Source organism: Meriones unguiculatus, chromosome X (genome assembly GCF_030254825.1).
Source record: "Meriones unguiculatus strain TT.TT164.6M chromosome X, Bangor_MerUng_6.1, whole genome shotgun sequence".
Classification (NCBI taxonomy): Eukaryota; Metazoa; Chordata; class Mammalia; order Rodentia; family Muridae; genus Meriones; species Meriones unguiculatus.
Window position 1 is genome coordinate 139,659,018 of NC_083369.1, and position 22,168 is coordinate 139,681,185.

General features: G+C 41.4%; 1 protein-coding gene across 2 annotated transcripts in view; it reads left to right on the forward strand.

The window, feature by feature from the left end:
• The first annotated feature begins 1,040 nt into the window (after nt 1–1,040).
• Nucleotides 1,041–22,168, forward strand: part of Cdkl5 (cyclin dependent kinase like 5) — a 187,368-nt gene continuing 166,240 nt past the window's right edge. For both annotated transcript variants that reach the window (XM_060375214.1, XM_060375215.1), the window contains exon 1: nt 1,041–1,165. The gene's annotated coding sequence lies outside the window, so the exon portion shown is untranslated. The remainder of the gene's footprint in view (nt 1,166–22,168) is intronic.

Genomic DNA, 22,168 nt, shown 5'->3' on the forward strand with positions numbered 1-22,168 from the left:
CTGCAATGTCTTTCACAAAGATCTTTTTTCTTTTTTAACCTAAAAAAAAGTGCACTGGAACTCTGTCTGTATCCCATCACCTATTCATCGTCATTGAAAACCTGAGCCACGGTGGGTATTAAGATCTTTGTATTTCTTCTGATCCGGCGATGACTTCATTGCCTTTTTACCAGCCAGGGAATCATGTAAGGCAGAGAATCGGGCTGGAGTAGAGTTGTGGGTTCCTGCGGCAGCCGCGGTTTGCACGCATCCAGCTGCTGTGTAAGGACTCCGCCGGCTGCCAGTTCTTTGCTCCTAAGTCACCCTAGGGGATCGCGGGCTGCTAGATGAACGTGCATATGAATGTGTTTGCAAGGCATGCACGCACAGCTGCAAGTTAGGCAGCAGCAATGGACTTCGATATAATTTTTTTTTTTTTAACTAACAACCGAGATGAGCCATCCTTCGTCCTTTATTTTCAAGCAGTGCACGGGCTCCCGCCTGGAATGTGCTCCCCGCCCTTCACCCACTCCGTGCAGGGGTCCCCAGAGAGGGAAGCCAGGATATCTGCGATGCAAGCAGGATTCCCCCTTTTTTTTTTTCTACCGCAGTGACAGGTGGATTCCCGGCCTCCCCCCCTAACCCCCGCATCCACCCCACTCAAAGTCACGATCTCCCCCACAACTCCTCCCTCACTTCCCCCTCCCCATGTAGGCTCAAGGATCGAGCCCCGCCTCTCCCAGCTCGCAGCCCAGGTTGCTAGGATTTGGCGGGGCAACCAAACCTGGTGCACCAGGAGGAGCGTCGAGAGCGCGCACAAGCGCGTTCACGTAGCAGAAAGCTAGGATAAAAAAACCCGCGTTCTAGAATTCTGAGGTTTCGAGAGCGAGCGGCGTGGGCGTGGAGCGCAAGCCTGAACTCGAGCACGAGCGCTTTATCTTCATTGGGGCCTATAAGAAGTAGGCAGGACTAAGGCGGGATCTAGCGGGAGGAGAGGAGCTTGTTAATTGGTCCGAATGGACAGACCGGGGGCAGGGCAATCAGCAAATTAGGCTGCGCATTCCCTCCGGCGAGAGGGCGGGGCCGGAGGCTTCGCTTACTTGTCGCTGCCGCTAGGGAAGGTAAAGCGGTGACGGCGGCAGCGGGAGTGGAGGCTCCCTCATTAGAGGTGGGAGAACCGGGCAGGGTGAGTAGTTTCTTCCGCCCGACAGGCTATTTCACATTGGTTGTGTGTCTGCTCGCTTGTCCCTGGAGAGGGAACCTAGTCGGTCCACTCCGGACGGTGCCAGAAGGGGCGGCAGTGCAGGTCCCTCCACTACGGGGCGACGGGGCGAGGGCGTCCCGAGCTGGAGTCTCCCTGAGCTACCCACCGTGCACCTCGAGGGGCTTCCCGGAAGGGCTGGGGCTGGGTTTTTTGGTGCCAGGGGACACAGTGGCTTATGTTAGACGGACAGTGGGTCGAAGCTGGACCCCGCGGGACTCCCCTCTGCTGCAGGTCTGCGGTGTCTCCACCCCGCCGCCCCCGTGGCCAGGGCTCTCTGGGGCTTGCAGCGAGGGAAACCCTTTTCCGCTAACGTTGTGGAGGGCCCTGAACCTCCCGCCCAAGTTCCCAGAGAACCTGGAACCGCCAGCGGTCCTTCTGACCTTGGCTGCACGGAGGGTGGGCGAGCACCCCGCCTGCAGCCCCGCAGGTTTCTGCCACGATCTACGGGACAAGTTTCAGGCTTTGCTATGAAGTTCACGGCTGGCAGAGAAGCAGAAATTGACCCTTTCTCAGACCTTCCTACCTTTGGACCGTCATAGAAATTGAGTTCTGGGGTTTGGAACCATCTGCCAGAACGAACAAGTCCTTCTCGAATTGACAAGGGGTGTGTGTGTGTGTGTGTGTGTGTGTGCGCGCGCGCCCACGTAGGGGTAAAAAATAACCTGGGCATATTTCAATATAAATTGGGGGTTTTGTTTTTTCGCTTCACTTGAGTGGTAGGGCACAGATGCTTAAATAAGAAAAGCCTGGCTTTAGTATCTATACAGACAGACTAGAAGGATGCTGTGATATTTAAATAGTTGCAGATCAGTATTCTGTTAACACAATTATTTTTAATTGGCTGAAATTTAAGCTGATTTTAGAAAGTATTGACACAGAATAATTTCTTTCCGTGCATCTGATTTAGGCTTGTTTGAACATAATGGTTATGTAGGCAGTGTAAAAGATTACACAGATTAATTTGTCTGAAAGCATTTGACTGAAAACAGGAGGCATAAATATGTATAGACTATAGGATTAGGGTTTTAGGTAATATCTGCTGGAACACTTCCAGTTTGTTTCTTGCTGTAGGGTTAAAAAAGAAAAAAAAAAGCATTTTCACGGAAACACTTTGGAATTACAAACTGCATAAAATTTAGATGGAAATTCGTTTTTCATTTCTTTAAGTATTTTCAATTATTTTTCCTAAAATGTGAAGAGGCTGCGTTTCTTTATCCCTGAATATTTGGTGTTGAAAGGGGAAGTATAATCTTGCACTTAACAACCCAGCTAGGATTCATTAATAATAAAAAAAAAAACGTAAAAGGCCTCCATTTTTCTGAGAATATGATATTTAAGTACCTAGCAAGCCTTTTTTCATTTCTTTATTAAAAGTACTATTTTAGGTTGGAGCATTTTTGGCGTTGATGCTGGAAAGGGAGTAAGAAAGCCTGCAGCGGTATTACCAATTTGACACCACCAGTGGGTGTTTTCTGTTGACAAAGGCTGAGAGGAGACCATTTGGGAAGGAAATCTTTTTTGGGGGGGTTGGGGGGTGGGATGCGGTGAGTTAAGGAGGGTAGAAGAAAGAAGGAGCCAGAAGAGAGAAGCTGTAGAACAAAACGCTGCCAACAATGTGTGTGCTGGGCATTGCACAAGTGCAGGAGAAGCTAATTGGGGAGAAAAATACCATTTGTCTGCATTAAAGACTAGAACTCCAAAAGAGGCATGCTAAATAAAGTTAACCATTCCAAGAGTGTTTAATAGCCCACCATTTCTGAGTACTTAGAAAGAGGACTCCTGTGTTGGAAAGGGCATCAAATCCTTTTGAATTGGCTTGCCTTTTAAAGTTAATCAGTGCAATGGTTCATTTCTTAGGTAGACCCAGAAACAGTTTACTGCCCTTATTGTGTTGATTTCGCATAGCTCCTAAGCTTTAGAAAGAACTTGATATATTAGAAAATTATTCAGAAAAAAAATCCCTTCCCCAGGGAGCATTACTTTTGTCACTGCCCAGACTTATATTAATGATATAGGTAAGGCCCCCCTCCCCTTCTCAGGGTTTTGATTTTGTTGTTGTTTATCCAAGTGTCCAAACTAAGTCTACCATTGTATATTCTTGGAGTTATTTCAATCAGAGATACATCTTCTGTGTTCCCTGGGGTATTTTAAAGGAAAGTGTTTTTTTCCATTGAGAAAAATTGCAGGGACATCTCACCTATTGTGAATGAAATGTATTCTGTTCCAGATAGTCTACATTTGAGAAGAACAAGACTTTCCATGGCATTTTCTGTTTGGAAGGTGCAGTATTCTTACACTATAGACCTTACATACAGAGGTGGAAAATTCTTCTAAGTATGCATTTTCCCCAACCTGTTTCTCCACAATGGTTAAGAATCTATGAGAGAGTCTCAGCCACAGTTGCCTTGTTGCAAATGATAGCAGCTCCTCTTGCAGAAAGTAGCTTTTCAGTATGATTTGCATTTCAGTTTACTTTATAATAGGAAATTTGAGCTATAGCTGAGAAATAAAAATGTGGGGAATTTATAAAGAAACAAATAGAGGAATATTTTCTTACCTGTTAAAAATTTCACCCTTGCCAGGCACGGTGGCACATGCTTGTAATCCCAGTACTCTGCAAAGCAGAAGCAGGCAAATCTCTCTGAGTTCGAGGCCAGCCTGGCCTAAAAATTGAGTTCAGGACAGCCAAGGCTACACAGAGAAACCCTGTCTCCAAAAACAAAACAAAACCAAAAAATTTATCCTTTTTTTTTTTTCACTTTGACAGTTTATTATCTCTTTTATTTTAATGTTTGGCTGTTCGAATGTGTGCTAATACAGAACTTTATTTTTGGCAGTTAGTGTGAGAGTATCGCACTCTAGTATAACAAATTGTTGTCAAATAATAACATGAGTCATTTAAAGTGAACAAAGCAATTCGTTTGCATAGATCCAAAATAGGAGGTAAAGCTTTTATATAATCCTTCACTTTAGTGCATAGAGACTTGAAGTATGCCGTTATTTTCTGATTAGCAATGACTTTTTACTCAGAATCAGATAATTTTAGATCTTAAGGTTTTATTTCTGGTAACATCAAATTTCATGACAGAGGAGAAGATAAAATGTCAAATGTTGTTTACCATCCGATAATTGTGTCAGTTGGACCACATATTTTAACTTAGGGAAAATAATGCAATCAAGGCAATATTTAGAGCTGGAACTGTGACTCAGAGGCCGAGTACATGGCCCTGAATTACATCCCTAGCACCAGAGGTGAGTGGAACAGTAGTCTGCATTTAAGCTCTCCTTATGAGGATCTGCTTTGCTTTCCATCTTAAGGCTAAAAATTTGTTTTTGCTAATTCACAATTTTAGCATTTGGATTTTTGTGTTTGTTTTGTTTATTTTTCAGATTGGGTCTCATTTTATAGTTCAGGCTGGCTTGAAACTAATTCACTATGTATGCCTGGATGGCCTGGAACTTGTGGTAATCCTTATGCCTCTGTTCCCAGGTGCTGGGATTCCTGGGAATACTGGTATGAGCTACTATGCTTGATCAAGATTTAATATTTTGATATTTTTGAGAATTTTTTCTTTATATGGATCAGTGCATGCATTAATGAATTATTCAAGGATTGGGTCTCATTTCTCATTTGAGTTTATACATTTCTTTAAATGGAGATAGGAATTTGGGAGGCAATTCTGTCAGTGGATATGAAAACGGAGACTGAGGACTTTCAACCTAAAGAGATGGTTAACATTTAAACATTTCATATTTGGAAATTAACAGAAAATTATTATTTTTTTTAAATTTAATTTTATTTTATAATTACACTTTATTCACTTTGTATCCCCCCATAAGCCCCTCCCTCCTCCCCTTGGTTCCACCTCCCTTCCCCTTCTTCACGCATGCCCCACCCCAAGTCTACTGATAGGGGAGGTCCTCCTCTCCTTCCTTCTGATCTTAGTCTGTCAAATCTCATCAAGAGTGGCTGCATTGTCATCTTCTCTGGCCTGGTAAGGCTGCTCCCCCTTCAGGGGGAGGTGATCAAAGAGCAGGCCAATCAGATTATGTCAGAGGCAGTCCCTCTTCCCATTACTATGTAACCTACTTGGACACTGAACTGCCATGGGCTACATCTGTGCATGGGTTCTAGGTTATCTCCATGCATGGTACTTAGTTGGAGTAGGACCAGGCTCTTGGAAATTTTGAGTTAAGCTTTTTTTTACTTAAAGACTTTTTTTTTTTTTTTTTTTTGCGTAATTCTCATCAGAGTTAAGTTTTGGGTGCAGTCTCTCTTTTGTATAGTCACTCTGCTCTATAATTTTCATAATGTTACATCTATTGACCCTTACTGAATACCAGCTGCTGTGGCAAATTATTTATTCACATGCATGCATGTGTGTTCACAGCCTTTCTCCAAGGTAGATGTATTCCTTATTTCCCATATACATGTCAGAAAGGCTCAGAAATAATTTACACATATTAGCTAGCTAGTCAGCAGAAGAGGGAAAATTGCCATACAAACCAGTCTGACTTGAAATTGTGCTTTTCCAAGCCATGCACTCTGCTTCTCTTTGAGAGTGTGGTTCCTAAAGCCTGTTTTGAGTTCTTTTTGTACACTGGACCTGGGGAGTCCTAGAGGTATAAATTTGCTTCCTGGATTTCATAGACCTCACTGGCAAGGCTGCCTGGCCTTCTGTGACATGGGGGACTGGACTAGATCCATTAAGACTGCTGGTTAAGGCAACCAGAAGAACAGCCTTTTTGAAAGTACAGCCTTGTTGGTTTGAGTCCTTCATAAATGAAAGTTGTACGTGTAGTCGTGTATGTCCAAAATGAGAGAATTGTTTCTGGTTAAAAAACTTGGTGCTTCATGTTTCCGCATATTCATTATAGCTTTTCACTGGCTGATGGAATTTAATATACTAATAAAGACTATGAGGATGCCCTTTGAATTGTCTTTATGTGTATGTGTGTGTTGCTAGGGATCAAACCCAGGATATTCCATATTCTAGGCAAGTACTCTACTACTAGGTATAATTTCTAATAGTATCCTCCTTATCCCACTTTTCTTCCACAATGAAGGCTCTCAGTAAGTTAGCCTGGTGGCCCTTGAACTCACCCTTTGTATCCCAGGCAAGACTTGAACAATCTTTTCCTGCCTTGATGCAGAATTCTGCCCATAGCTTCAAGCACAGGCCTGAACTACCAGGCCTGGCTAGATATACTCTTGAAGTGGCAGCTGTTTGTAGGTGGACATCTTTTCAGTAATTATAATGACCGAAGTAAAATAAAATTAAGAGATAAAGTTTAAAGAGGTATATTATTCATGTTTCTTTAATTTTCTTTTTAAAATTATGTGTATGTGTGTGTGGGTATCCAAGAGGCCAGAAGAGGGTGTCTAGATTCCCTAGAGCTAGAGTTTTAGGAGGTTTTGAAATGCCTGATATGGTGTTGGGAAATGAACTGTAGCCTTCTGGAAGAGCAGAGATGCAAGCCCTCCCAACCACGGATTCATTTCTCTGGGTCCTCCTTATTCTCGTTTTTTAATACATGGAGATTGAATTCTTATGAAATCTTTTATCCTGAAAGTTGAATTTTGAGGCTGAGATAGAGTAGAGTTTTTGTCTTAAGTTGCACAAAGCTCTGGGTTGGATCCTTAGCACCACATAAATAGGAAGTGGAAGAGAGATCTGTAATCTCTAGCATTCAGGAAGCCCCCATTTCTAGCCATATATAAACAGTGTGTGGTGCCACATGCTTGTAATCCAAACATTTGGGAAACAGGATGATTAGATAATCAAGTTCCTTCTTGTCTACATAGTGAGTTTAAAGCTAGCCACAGGCCCTGTCGTTTTTAAAAGATATAGTTTTCTACTTAAAATCTTGTGGTGGTAGTGGTGATGTTGTTTAGGAGAAGGAAAAGGATTATTGATAATGATGTTGATTTTTCTTTACCTTTTTGTTATGTTTATTTATTTTGTGTGAGTGGGTCAGACACATCCCAAAACACTTGTGTGTAGGTCAGAGAGATGACTTGGCAGGAGTGGGTTCTGTCTTTCCACCATGTGGGTCTCAGGAAGTCAGGCGATCATGCTTGGTGGCCAATATCTTCCCTGTCTGAGTCATCTTTACTGCCCTATTGTTTTCAAAGCAAGGCCCATCATTAAGACAGCCAAACTGCTTAAGCTTAGTTTCAAAGAACACTGAGATTCATGGGAAAGAACCTCATCTTGTATTTTCGTTGTTAAAAATCACTGTTGTTATTTAGTGATGACTATTTTAAAGCCTCAGGGCCAGAAATCATCTTAGCCAGATCCAAGAGAGGTTGTGCGTGGATAGAGCCTTGACACTATTTGTTGATTTGTCTAAAAAGTACAGCTTTCCAATATCCAGTTTAACACTTTTATTTTATTTTTTTATAAAATAAAGTTTTGTAATTCCATTTTTTAAAATATATAAGATACAGTAATCCAAATCTAAAGCAGAAAAATAAGTAAAAATGCTAAGGGCTGAGTTAAGAATGATTAGGAACTGATGGGTGGTGGATTGTTTTTTGAGATAAAATATTTGAAGATGGTAGATGTGATAAGTTTTCATATTGTGAATACACTAAATGCTATAAAATTACATAAATTATAATTTTAATTACGTATCATGTGAAATTCACCTTGTTTTTTTGATGTATAATTTTATTTTATTTTTTTTTATTAAGTACACTTTATTCACTTTATATTCCCCATACACCCCTCCCTCCTCCCCTCCCAATCCCACCTTCCCTCCCCCTTCTTCATGCATGCCCCTCCCCAAGTCCACTGATAGGGGAGATCCTCCTCTCCTTCCTTCTGATCTTAGTCTATTAGATCACATCAGGAGTGGCTGCATTGTCATCTTCTCTGGCCTGGTAAGGCTGCTCCCCCCTCAGGGGGAGGTGATCAAAGAGCAGGCCAATCAGATTATGTCAGAGGCAGTCCCTCTTCCCATTACTATGTAACCCACTTGGACACTAAACTGCCATGGGTTACATCTGTGCAGGGGTTCTAGGTTATCTCTGTGCCTGGTACTTGAATACTTTTATTTTTGAAAGACGGGCTCAATGTGTAGAGCTGGCTGGCCTTCAACTCACAGAGATAGAGCAGTCTCTATCTCCCTTGTCCTGGGATTAAAAGCATGTGCTCCTGCCCCCCAGCAAATTTATCTCTTATAAAAGTATAGTTATCAACATTCTTTAATAAATTTATCTAGTTTTTTAGCCACTAGTATCAATTTTCAGAATATATCCATCTTTCTCAAAACAATTTTCTACATGATAAAAGATATCCTTAAAACATATCTTACACATATCCACAATTTTGGGGTTTCAATTTTTAAATTTTTATTACATTTATTTATTTGGCGTGTGTATATATGTTTCTATGTATACGTGAGTTTGTGAACATGCATGTGTAGCTTAGAGGACAACCTTCAGGAATAAGGTCTCTCCTTCCACTATGTGGGTCTTGGGGATTAAACTCATTAGGCTTAGGGGCAAATACCTTTATCTACTGAGCCACCTTTCAGACCTGTTTCAAGTTTTAACCTAAGCACGATCCTTAGAAGAAAATCCAGAGCCTCAAACAAGCTGGGCAACTGAACCACATTTCCAGTCCTGGTTTCTTCTCTTTATAAAGCTGGCAGATGAAGTAACATTGTTCTTCATGATCTATCAGAGATGCATAGAAAAGAAACTGAGGGAAAAATCCTACAATTATAGTATAAGGAAAACTCAGATATAAGAGTATGGGCAGACATCAAACTCATAATTGGTTTCCTTGATACTAAGCCAGTGACATTGTACTGTTTACTATTTGATCTTTTACTTGCGCTCTGATTGTCCTTGACCGATCATCTCGGCTGTGCATGCTATAGAGCAGCGCATTGTATCCAGCAGCTTTCATTGTCTCCAAATACCCAAAGGTTTTCTGTTCCCTGTGCTGCTGCAGACGAGATTGTGGTACTAGTCATGGCTTTCTTCCTTGGCATCATTTTTTTTTCTTAGTTAACATTTATGTGGCCTGGAGACTAAATCAAGCTTGGGAGTAGAGAACATGGTAAAATTTTACAGAAGAGCTAACTTCTGCCATGTTGTGAGATAATGGTCTTTGCCTCGTGTGTTGATGATGTATGTGGGCACTCCTTATAGGGTTAGCTTACATGTTATCTTTTGGGTACGCATACTAAAGGAAAATTATTTGGTTAGAAGTATTTGGAAAACTGTGCCTAACTTTTAGAGAAACAGTTCTTGTGGGAAAGTGACCCTTCGAAGTGCTAGGCCGGTAAATCAGTAACTTTGGGTCTGGATTTGTAATAACAGATTGCACAAATAATGCTCGTCAGATATTAATAGATTACTGTCAGTTCCGTCATAACTGGTTTGAAGTAGTGTTTCTAATCTTTAACAGGGATGAATATACTTATTTCTGTTCCTTTTCTATCCTTTCTAAGAGAGAAGCCTTATGTGAAATATTAACATGAGGCGATGTCCGGAAATAACTCATTTGTCTGTGTTTTAGGTAGGTGTGGGTTCTTGGGTGTACCCTATATGTACAGTGGCTGCAGAATACAGAAGAAGGCATCAGATTCCCTATACCTGGAGTTGCAAGCAGCTGTGAGTCACCCAATGTGGGTGTTAGAAAAGGAACCTGGTTCCTCTGCAGGAGCACCAAGTCATCTTAACGGCTGAGCCACTTCTCCAGTCCTGAAACAACTTTAGATAGTGTTTTTTGATAGCAAGAAAACAGGCTTCTGAGAGCGAATAAAACGTGGTTGAGTATGTTTAAGTTTTTAAGATTTATTTTTAAGTTTTTTATTTATTACAATTTATTCACTTTGTATCCCAGCTGTAGCCCCTTCCCCCATCCTCTCCCATCCCCATCCTCCCTAACTCTTCTCCTCCAATGCCGCTTCCCCAGTCCACTGATAGAGGAGGTCCTCCTCCCCTTCCATCTGACCCTAGCCTATCAGGTCTCATCAGGAGTGGTTGCATTCTCTTCCTCTGTGGCCTGGTAAGGCTGTTCCCACCCCCTCTCAGGGGGAGGTGATCAAAGAGCCAGCCACTGAGTACTTGTCAGACAGAGTCACTGTTTCTATTACTGGTAACCCACTTGGACACTGAGCTGCCATTGGCTACATCTGTGCAGGGACTCTAGGTTATCTCCATGAATAGTCCTTGGTTGGAGTATCAGTCTCAGAAAAGACTCCTGTGCCCAGATTTCTTGGTTCTGTTTCTCTCCTTGTGGAGCTCCTTTCCCCTCCAGGTCTTTATATCTCCCTCTTCTTTCATAAGATTCCCTGTACTCTGTCTAAAGTTTGGCTATGAATCTCAGCATCTGCTTTGATACCCTGCTTTGTAGAGTCTTTCAGAGGCCCTATGTGGTAAGCTCCTTTTCTGTTCCCTGTTTTCTCTCTTCTGATCTCCATCCTCTTTGCCTTTCTGAATTAAGATTGAGCATCTTACCCAGGGTCCTCCTTGATTAGCTTCTTTAAGTTTACAGATTTTAGTATGATTGTCCTATATTATATATCTAATATCCACTTATAAGTAAGATATACCATGTGTGTCTTTCTGCTCCTGGGATACCTCACTCAGGATGATCTTTTCCAGTTCCCACCATTTGCCTGCAAAATTCATAATTTCCTTGTTTTTAATTGCTGAGTAGTATTCCATTGTGTAGATATACCACAATTTCTATATCCACTCCTCAACTGAGGGACATCTGAGTTGTTTCCAGGTTCTGGATATTATAAGTAAAGGTGCTACAAACAAGGTTGAACAAATGTCCTTGTTGTGTACTTGAACATATTTTGGATATATGCCTAGGAGTGGTGTAGCTGGATCTTGAGGTAGCACTATTCCTAATTGTTTTATTTGTGTGTGTAATTATGTATGTGTGTATTATGTATGTATGCGTGTATGTGTATGTCTGTATATGTGTATGTATGTCAGCACATGAGTATAGATGCCCAAGAATTCCAGAGGAATTGGATCCCCTAGAGCTAGAATGTGAGTGAATTGAACCCATATTCTGTGTAAGAGTGTACTCTTTCTTAATTACTAAGATGTCTCTCCAGCCCTTAGATCTCTATGTATGTATATATGTATCTATTTATCTAATCTATTTATTATTTATAAGTACATAAATATCTATAAATATTCGTGTCTATGCATATACATGGAATGTGTAGAGGACAAAAGGCAGTTTTCAGGGGTTGGTTCTTCATTCTACCGTGTGAGTTCCTGGGATTGGACCCAGGTTGTCAGTCAGGTTTGGCAGAAAGCACCCACACTGAATCATTTATTTTTATAAATTTATATTTATTTACTTTTCATCCCTGTTATAGGCTCCTCCTCCTCTCCCCCCAGTTGCACCCTCTTGCTCTCTTACCCCTTTCCCACCTCCTCTTCTCCTCAGAAAAGGGGAACCCCCACCACCAACCCACCCTTTCACTTCAAGTCACATCAGGACTAAGTGCATCCTCTTCCACTGAGGCCAAACAAGACAGTCCAGCTAGGGAAATGTGATCCAAAAGCAGGCAACAGAGTCCATGTCAGAGACGGTCCCTACTCTAATTGCTGGGGGACCCTTATGAAGGTTAAGCTCCCCATCAGATACATAGTAGGTTGCCTTGCTGGGCGGTGATGACATACACCTGTAAATCCAGTACTAGGAAGGAAGAGGCAGGTGGATCTCTGAGTTTGAGGCCAGGCTGGTCAACAGAGTGAGTTCTAGGACAGCCGGAGTTACACAGAGAAACCCTGTTTTAAAAAACAACAACAAAGTCTACATTTAGAATATCTGTGAAGTCCACATATATATCTATTAGCTACAGAATCACATTTTTAAACTTTATTTATTTATTACAGTTTATTTACTTTGAATACCGGATGTAGACCCCCTTGTCTCCTGCTCGTCCTATTCTCCCCCTATGCCCTTTCCCTAATACCCTGATAGGGGAGATCCTCCTCCCCTTCTATCTGACCCTAGCTTATCAGGTCTCATCATGGCTGGCTGCATCATCTCCCTCTGTGACCTGGCAAGGCTGCAATCCCCAGGAGAAGGTGATCAAAGAGCCAGCCACTGAGTTCATGTCAGAGACAGTCCCTCTACTCCTTACTAGGGAACCCACTTGGACACTGAGCAGCTTCCTCTGAGCAGGGGGGTCTAGGTCCTCTTCATGCATGGTCTGTGGTTGGAGTATTGGTCTCTGCAGGCGTCCCTGGGCCCAAATATTTTGGTTCTGTTGTTCTCTTTGTGGAGTTCCTGTCCCCTCCAGGTCTTTCTACCACTCTCTCCTTCCATGAGGTTTCTGGCACTGTGATCAACTTGAAAATTCTAAGCATAAGCTTTATGTTTCTAGTACTTTATCTTGGTTGTTACATGCTTATTGTGCTCATAGAATAGGAACTACTACATTCATCATACTAAGTAAACTATTGTACATTTGTTTACCTAATACAAATGTTAATATTCCTAAAAATAGACACTTATAGATGATAGAGACAACAAACAAAACAAAACCAGATTGCCTTCAATTATTTGAAGTAAGTTGCAGTTACAGATCTTTGTATTATACCTAAAGATTAGATTCTTGGCAAAATGGGGTTAAGTTACACTAATCAGATGAAACATAGGAATATGTGGCAAATAAAAAATGGTGATAAATTGGTCTAGGGGGATGGGACACTTGGTAAAATACTTGTTATGCAAGCATGAGGATGTAAGATCAGTCACTAGCACTCATGTTTAAAAAAAAGATAAACTCTGTTTTCTTCTTCCTCTTCTTCAGTCTGGGCTTTTTATTTTTGTATTTATTTATTTATTCTTTTTCTTGTACAGGTCTTTTGCTCTGTATGTTCGAACGTGTGCGTCTCTGTGTCTTTATGTGTATGTGTTACCTTTGGTTTTCTGTGGCTCTTTTTCTGTTTGTTTTGTCCTACTGTGGTTTTTGCTTTATTTCACTGATTTGTAGATGTCTGTTTTTTAATGCACGAGAGAAGAAAGAGTGAAGAAACATGCGGGGGTGTTGAGTGAGTGGTGGGGTGTTGGGGAGGAGCTGCGGGAGAGGAGACTAATCAGAATACACTGTGGGGAAAAAAGTCTATTTTCAATTTAAAAAAATGATGAAGAGCACACACTTGTATCCCCAGTGGTGATGATGGGGTAGAGACAGGTTAATCCAGATGTTCATGCACCAGCCTGTCTGGCTGAATCAATGTTTCCAAGTTTATTGAGAGACTTTGTTGCATTAAGTGCAGAATGGTAAAGGAAGTCACCACATGTCGACCTCTGGTTTCCATGCGTGTGTGAACACCTACGTACACACATGCACACACAAGAATGTGTACCTATACATACAACACCCCTGTGCCTCACAAAATGTTGATAAATGGAAGCTGAAGAAAACTTGTTGGGTTGGATTTGCCAAATTACCCTGACATTGGCTCGCTGTAGAAACTAGTTTCCTGAGAAATAGAATCTTTCAGAAATTGTCAGAGTTGGTTCAGATGAGCTATATACCCTACACTTTATCTATATTCCCAGACATTCCCTGGCTTGTAAGGTTCTTGTGGGGCATACAGATTTTTATTGCTAGTCATTATTATGAATGATACATCTAAATTTAAACTTCAAGTTGTATAATACATACACGAAAAATATTTTCTTTATGTTTTTGAAGCAGACTTTGAGTTTATTAAAAGGGATTTAAAATATATTTATTTATTTTTATATGTATGGGTGTTTTGTTTACTGGTATGTTTGTGCATTACATGCATGTCTGTGGAGACTAGGAGAGGATGTCAGATCCCCTGAAACTTGTTGTCAGCTGCCGTGTGGGTGCTGGGGTTTGCACCCAGGTCCTCTAGAAGAGTAGCCATGATTTTCAACTGCTGAGCTGTCTCTCCAGCCGCCAAAGATATTTTTAAACATAGATTTAAGTGTGGTGATGGGTGACAGGTGGCAAGTGTGTGTGGGGGGAATGGTTAATAGAAAGGCACTCATTACAAAATAAGATATGCCCGAATGAAGGCATGGGCTTCTCAAGAGAGCATCACTGAGAAGGCTGTTCTTAACTGTGCTTATTGAAATTGCTTGATGTAAACAGAGGTTAATTTTGTGCAAATTGGAATCTCATACTGCATTGTTTTTGTTTGCTTGTTTGTTTGTTTGTTTTGTAGGACAACCTATCTTCCATCCTAAGATCTGTTTTTGCTTCATTTTACAAATGTGTCATGAGTAGCTACTGTGGCTCTGCCCTCTAATTAAGAGTTAGGTTTTGAGATGGAGGCAGGAGGAAGGACGTCACCTGTGGAAGCAAATAACATGGTTAAGGTGGATGACCTATTCTGAGGGTTGGGAGGAAGGGCACCTTAGGGAACTTTTAAGTCAATTCTAAGGAGAAGGAGGGTTGCTTTGATTGGGAAATTCTCCAAAACAGTAGGTGCAAATACCCTGAGACCAGGTGAGAGAGTCAGAGGCTTTTGAAAAACATGTAGCTTGTTACATATATGTGTGTGTGTGTGTGTGTGTGTGTGTGTGTGTGTGTGTCGATATACATGTGTATTAGTGAAGATAATGTTTAAATGGTTAAAACACAAAGGAGACCTGGAGATAAAAAGAAGTGCTGAGGCGTGGCCAGGAGAGGACCAAAGGACATATGTGACATGAGATCTGAAAGGAGATTAGGGGAAATGTAGAAAGAGGATGAGACGGACGAGGGAAGATATAATGAAAAGAGAATATACCAAAACCAAAACACATTGCTCTGAAAATGCCTTTAAGGAGGGGCTAGAGAGATGGTTCAGCAGTGAAGAGTACAGACTGCTCAAATTCCGTTCCAGCACCCATGTCAGATGGTTCACAACAGCCTGCAACTTTAGGCTCTAATCCCTGTGCACTCCTGTGCACAGACACCCCCTTGTATGTAATGAAAAATACAGTTAGAAACGTCTCAGAAGAAAATGCCATAATACTATCTAATGCCCTTGCATGCTAATTGTCGGCGTGATTTATTATGTGTTTGCTTGTTTTTGCCTGTATGCATGTTACATGCACCACATTTGTGCCTGGTGCCAGCAGAGGTCAGAAAAGGGGATCAGATCCCCTGGAGCTGGAGTTACAGATGGTTGTGAGCCAGCATGGAGTTACTCGGAACGGAATCCAGGTCCTCTGCAAGATCCACAAGCACCCTTTAACTATTGAATCATCTCTTCAGCCCCCTCTTTCTGAGTGCCCAGTATTCCAGAAGAAGGGGTTGGATGCCTGGAGCCAGAGTTACAGGTTGTTGTGAGCCACCTGACATGGGTTCCGGCAACTGAACGTGAGCATTCTGCACTCTTAATCACTGAACTGTCTCTCCAGGCCCTCATGATTCTATGAAGGAAGACTTCTAAAATGGTTAGAAAGGAGGAAAGACAAAGACAGAGCAGAAGTAGGCAGAGGCCAGAGCCTGAAAACGCTTAATAGCTTTCCTGTCTCCTGGGGAACTGTTGGAGATTTTAAACAAGGATGTGATGTGAAATGCATGGCTGCAAAAAAGCTAACTTTCAGCTCAATGGAGTCTCAACAGTTTGTCAAAAAGGTCATAATCTCTGCAAGATAAAATATTCTTTTCATCTCATTAAATTTTTTGCAACTGCTTTCTTGATTGATTGTCATCTGTGGTACTCTTTTCATTGTTTTTACAGAAACTACCTTTACTTTTCTAAAGAGTCTTTTTTTTTTCTTCACCGTGTTGTTAACCTTATATAGGAATGTCATTTCTATTTATAACTGAATTAAATTTTTTTCTAACAGTTTTATATTTCTCTTCCTTATTTAAATTTAAAACTCTGCTGCTGGTTCTCCCAAATCCCATTTATATGCTGAAGTTATTTAATGTCTTAATGAAACATTTTATTAAATATCAACATTAAATTTGAATTATTCTTTTGTCTTTCCAAATGCAACATATTGTATCTGGTTTAACATTTCTTAGCACGTGTGTTGTTCATTTCCTATTTTGTGATTTGTGTGTGTGTCTTTAAGTAATTTTGTTAATAACGTTTAGGGGTACCAGACTTCAGGAAGAGTACCATTTCAAATCTCGTTTCTTTGCGACTTTGTCTTTTATATTACAGTATTGTGTGTCAGACTTTTTTTTTTATTCTTTACTTTCTCAGTGTGTACACATGTGGAAGTGGATGATGTAAGCCGGAGGAGAATTTCTGGTACCCTGCTCTAGCGCTCTCCACCTTAACCTTGGATGGCTGGCCAGCGCCCCTAAGCCAATCCTCTCATCTGTGATACCAGATGCCCGGCAGCTGTGGAGTTAGGGACATGAAGGGCCACACTTGGCTTTTTCACACATGCACTGGAAATCTGAACTTAGGCCTTTTGCTCTTAACCTACTTAGACATCCAGCCCAGGTGTCACACATTTTGCTTTCAGATTAATTTATGTGTGCTCATGCTCTGCAGGGGTGCTATTTTCAATATCCGGATTTATTTCATTTTCCTACAGTAAGCATCCTAACGTGTTTAGGAGATTTCTTTTTGGAGACAAAGTCTCAAGTAGCTTTGCGTTTAGCAGAGAATGAGTTTGAATTACAGGTGTATACTGCCTTGCCCGACATTTAGGTTTTGTTGTTGTAGTTTTTTTGTTTTTAAATTTAAGGCTGTCTTCAGCCATACAAGATTTTTGTTTTGCCTTGCTGACTGCATGAGGTTCAGGTCGTCATTAGTTTAGAATTGTTAGCTCCTACTTGTATGGAATGCTGCTATTGCAACTTTCTCCCTCTACATATGCAAACAATAACCACAGCATCATCGCCTTCTTCCACCGTTTTTTTTTTTTTTTTTTTTTTTTTTTTTTTTGTAGCCGACCTTTTGATACCGCCTTTAACTTAGCTTACTTTCAGCATTGGTTCTTAGGCTTTTTTGAACCATCCTTTTTTGAAAAAAAATTTTTTCTTTATTGTTATTACTTATTTCAATTTATTTACTTTGTATCCCACTGTACCCTCCCTCTTCTCCCTGTAAATCCCCCTAGATCCACTGATAGGGGTGTTCTTCCTCGTGGACTAACTGAACTTAGCCTATTAGTTCTCTTCAGGACTGTCTGGATCCTTGCCTTGCCTCCCTCCCTCACTTCCTTAACTACCTTGGTGGCCCTCTCTTGCTCCCTTTTTTGGTGGTTGAGTTGAAGAGTTAGAAAATGGTTTATGTTATTTTTTTTTCACTTTTGCCCAGCCCAGGGCATGTACTTGAAAGTAATTGTTTCTTTTCCAAATTAAGACTGTGAAACCAATGTTTTTGTCCTAGTTGTTTCTCTAGTCTCCAGAATTAATGTCCTTGATTTAGAGGTGTGTTTTGAAGTCTGTCTCTATATGTGCTGGCTGGGTAAAGGAAATTGAGACTTTCCTGGCTGACCTTATGCTAGGGTAACAGTTTGGGTATTTGAATGGCTTGTTATTGTTCAGCCAACTGAGAGAATGTTGACATCAACAGAAGCAATGGTGATGTTCTGTAAGCCAGCAGGAGAAGCTAAATACAGTGACTAAAGCACCAGGTAATAGTGCATTCAAATGGAAAAGCAGGGTACAAGTGGCCCAGGCAGACTTAAGACAAAATAAAGTGACAAAGAGTGGTTTGAGAGTCCGTGAAAAGAATCTTAAGAGAGGTGCAGAAATGTCAGGTTAAAGGAATGGGCTGTAAGAGGAGATATTCAAGACAATGATCGACAAGTATGGAAGTAAACCCAAGAAAACTGCAAAAATAACAGTAACAAAGATGTGAATTCATGTATTGAATGCCTCACATTTTCCTAGGGTTTTGGTTTTCTTTCACTATGGCCTTTGAGAGTATGTGAATACTAAAACTAGTAGTTGAAATAGTGGTGGGTCTTAGGAAAAAGATCCCATGGTATCTGTTTTGAGCTGGAAACCATGACAGCATAGTGTAGGCTCAGCATGAGGCACATGGAAGTACTCAGTAGACAGTTCTCCTTCAAAGGTGCCTCTTTTCTGCCATCTCCTACGTCATGTCAGTACCTCCTTGTTTGGTGGCTTCTCCTCTATCTTAGACACCTCTCTACTGAATTTCCCTTTGTGTTAACCCTGTAGAAATGTCTTTCTAGGCACCTGCCTACGGTCATGTTTGTGCTGTCCTTGGCCCCACATTGGTACACGAACAGGTACTCATGGCTCCCTGTGGGGTGCTGCAAACTCTCCCACCAGTGTACATAGCACAGTGGATGAAAATACCAAGGCTGATGACTGTTAGAATAAACAAACGGAGGGTTCCTTTTCGTGATTTATTGTTCTAGTTAATGTAATGGTATTGTCCTCCTTCTTAATAATCTCTCTGACCCCATCTCTGTCTCCCTGTCTTTCTCTTCTTCCCCCTCCCTCCTCCTTTACTGTGAAGCAAAACTGTCATTCTTGGAAGATGTTGTGGACTTACCATGTGCCTAGGCTACCACTTAGGACTTTTAGACTGGCAAACTAGTTTCACATGTGTTACCAGACTGAGGTAAAGTACCATCACATGAAAACACTCTGGGAATGCAGTAACTTAACCAAAGAATTAATTTGCCATTATATAAATTAGTTAGGAGGCTTTTTGCCGTTTTGGGATTGTCCAGTAGTTTTGAATATTCTTTCTACCTCTGAATTAATTTATAAGCCCTACTTTACTGGAAAATGTTTCCCAGGCCTCTCCTACCGGGGGGTACAGGTTTGGGACAGAAGTTTGACCAGTAGACCACACAGTGGAGACTTGAACATAGAGTGAGGCGTTCTAGAATGACGATCGTACTGAATAACCTCTAAATCGCTTTGGCAGAGGGGTGTTCTTTCTTAAAAAGACTGCTTTTTAAACTTGTCCGCGTGCCTGGGTGCATGCGGGAGCCCATGGAGGCCAGCAGAGAATGTCAGTTTCCTTGGAACTGGAATTCTAGGTAACTGCAAACTGTCACTTCAGTCCTGGGGACCCAGCCCAGGTAGTTTGCAAGAGTAGTAAGTGTTCTTATAATCACGGACTTGGACTTTAAAGGGGTGGCATTGACGGGGCTTTGGGAATTTAATCTTTAGTGTTACTAAGTAACGGAGGTAATAACGTAGAAATATGTGTTTTTTGTTTTTTGTTTTTGTTTTTTTTTTTACATTTTTTGGTTGTTTATCTTCCTTTGCTTGGATTATCTGGCATATGTGGTTAGACGGTTTATGATCATTTGGGGGATATTTTAAACCATCATTTCCTCAAGTACTTCTGTCCTAGTCTTTTTTCTTTCCTTGATCCTAATTATAGTACCTCATGATCTTTGATACTGCACTACGGATCTTTAGTATTCATTAGACTCTCCCCCATCACGTTATTGACCCTCCTTCAAGCTCACAAATTGCTTTCCTTGGCTGAGTTGTATCTGTTGATGAACCCATTGAAGTGGCCATCTCTCTTAAATGGTAGCATTCCATTGGTGTCAGAATTACTTGATTCCTCTTTATAGTTTCCATTTCTTTGCTGGAGTTGCTAATATGGGTTTTTTTTTATGTTTTTTGGGCCAGGAAGCCTAACATACTGCTTAACAGTATTTAAACTATTCCAGTATCTCTTTGTGTCTGACTCTTTTATGTTTTCTGAGCATTTGTTTCTCTGTGTTCTCTTATGCCTTGTGGTTTAATTTATATATATATATATATGATTGTTGCAAGCCTGACTTACTGTGTACTTTGTACTTTGTACAATGCTAGAGATGAAGGTGCATAATTTTTATGTTTTGCATGGGCATGTCTTTCTACTAGGTCTTCAATGCTGGGATTTGAGTTAATCCAGTTAAGAATTGGGCTGTTCCCCCCACATCATTGTGGTTTCCCTCAGAGTACCTCAGGCTTCAATTCTCTTAGTGATACTTTGCATTAGAATGGAAGTTAGTATCTGTTCTATTCAAAATCTTCACTCTCCCTTTGATTTTTTCCTTTTTTATTTATATTTTTATGAATTACAGTTTATCACTTTGTATCCCCCCCTGTGGTTCCCTCCCTCCTGCTCTCCCAATCTCACCTCCCTCCCTATCCTCCACCCATGCCCCTCCCCAAGTCTGCTGATAGGGGAGGTCCTCCTCCCCTTCCATCTGATCCTAGTCTATCAGGTCTCATCAGGAGTGGCTTCATTGTCTTCCTCCGTGGCCTGGTAAGGCTGCTCCCCCTCTCAGGGAGAGGTGATCAAAGAGCCAGCCACTGAGTTCATGTCAGAGACAGTCCCTGTTCCCTATTACTATGGAACCGACTTGGACACTGAACTGCCATGGGCTACATCTGTGCAGGGACTCTAGATTATCTCCATGAATAGTCCTTGGTTGGAGTATCAGTCTCAGAAAAGACCCCTGGGCACAGATTTTTTGGTTCTGTTGCTCTCCTTGTGGAGCTCCTGTCCTCTCCAGGTCTTACTGACTTCTTTCACAAGATTCCCTGCACTCTGCCAAAAGTTTGGCTATAAGTCTCAGCATCTGCTTTGAGACCCTGCAGGGTAGAGTATTTCAGAGTCCTGTGGTAGGTTCCTGTTTTCTCCCTCCTCTGATATCCATCCTCTTTGCCTTTCTGAATGATCGTCCTTTGATTTATGCCTTCACAAGTTTCTTTTTTTACAGGCTGTTGTTTTTTTCTGAAATTTTGCTTTATTGTTCCTAGAAGTTCATTAGCTTGGTGGAGTAGTAGAATGTGGTTTGTTTTTCTGATTAAGCTGTGGATTTAGGATGAGGTCCCAGGGTCTTGCCCCCCCCCCCCCCCCCAGTATTCTGTTGGTCTCTTTGTGGAATACTGTTCTATTTTCAGAAGTACAATTCAGCTCCTTTCCCAATCCCCCTTGCTGTGAACTTTCACCCAGGTCTTAAAGATGGAAGTGGATAGAGGTAACAACTGCTTTCCTTTCTCTGTTGGACATGGGAGGTATCTGAGGGGGTGTGCCTTGCCCCTCTGGCCCACAGCCTACATCACATGACTGCATCACAAAGCCCTCAGGGTTCTTTGCATAGCCTCAGTGCCAGTGGGGTATGGGCAGATGCTGGTGGCTGGAGGCTCAAGATCCTGCAGATGATTTGGGGGCTCCCCAAACTCTGCAGCCCCCAGAAGTCTCATCCTGCCCCTTCCGCAAGATACATCAGGCTTTCACTACCTTGCCACCTGTTTAAAACTCTCACTTCGCTGTTCCGCTGCAGTCTATTCCAGGTAAGCACTGGTCTGTCTCCTGTTCCCTGTTTGTTTACTACTGGAGACAACTGTTTGCTGTGTGTGTTGGGTCAGGAATGTGGTTACTCTTGGGATTTTACCATACATGTAGAGTTAAACCTGAATTTAATTATTATTCTTAGTCTCTTAGATTAGACTGAGATTTTAGAATGGTTAGTCTTAACCCTGGTGGCCTCTTCCGTGATGTTTCTTGTATGTTAATTTAATTAAGTACTTCAGTTAAACTACCTTAAGCCTGTAAATCTAAATCTAGTGAATATTTGATTCACCAGTATGTTTTTCAAATTTCTTTGCTTGCCATTCTTCCTTCATGCCCTTTCTTCCTTGTTTGCTAAGTCTCCTGTCATCATACAAATACCAACTCTGCTTTAAGAAAAGGAACCAAATATGAGGAATCGTGACCTGAGAACATGGATTCAAGTTCCTCTGCCATGGAAAAGAGTACATGAACTTTTATAGTCATAGAAAAGAAGCTTATGAATTGATGTGCTTATAAAACATGTAGGTGGGAGTCTTGGGTAAGTAGGGGAAATTGTAAGCCTTGGATGTATTTCTTATCGTATCCAGCTTTAGTGTTGAGAGGATGAGACATGGAAAGCTTAGTGATATATTCCGAGAGTTTTATCCAAAAGTCAAGAAGTTTTAGGTCACAAGCAGGCTATTGAAAAGAAACAAATAGTA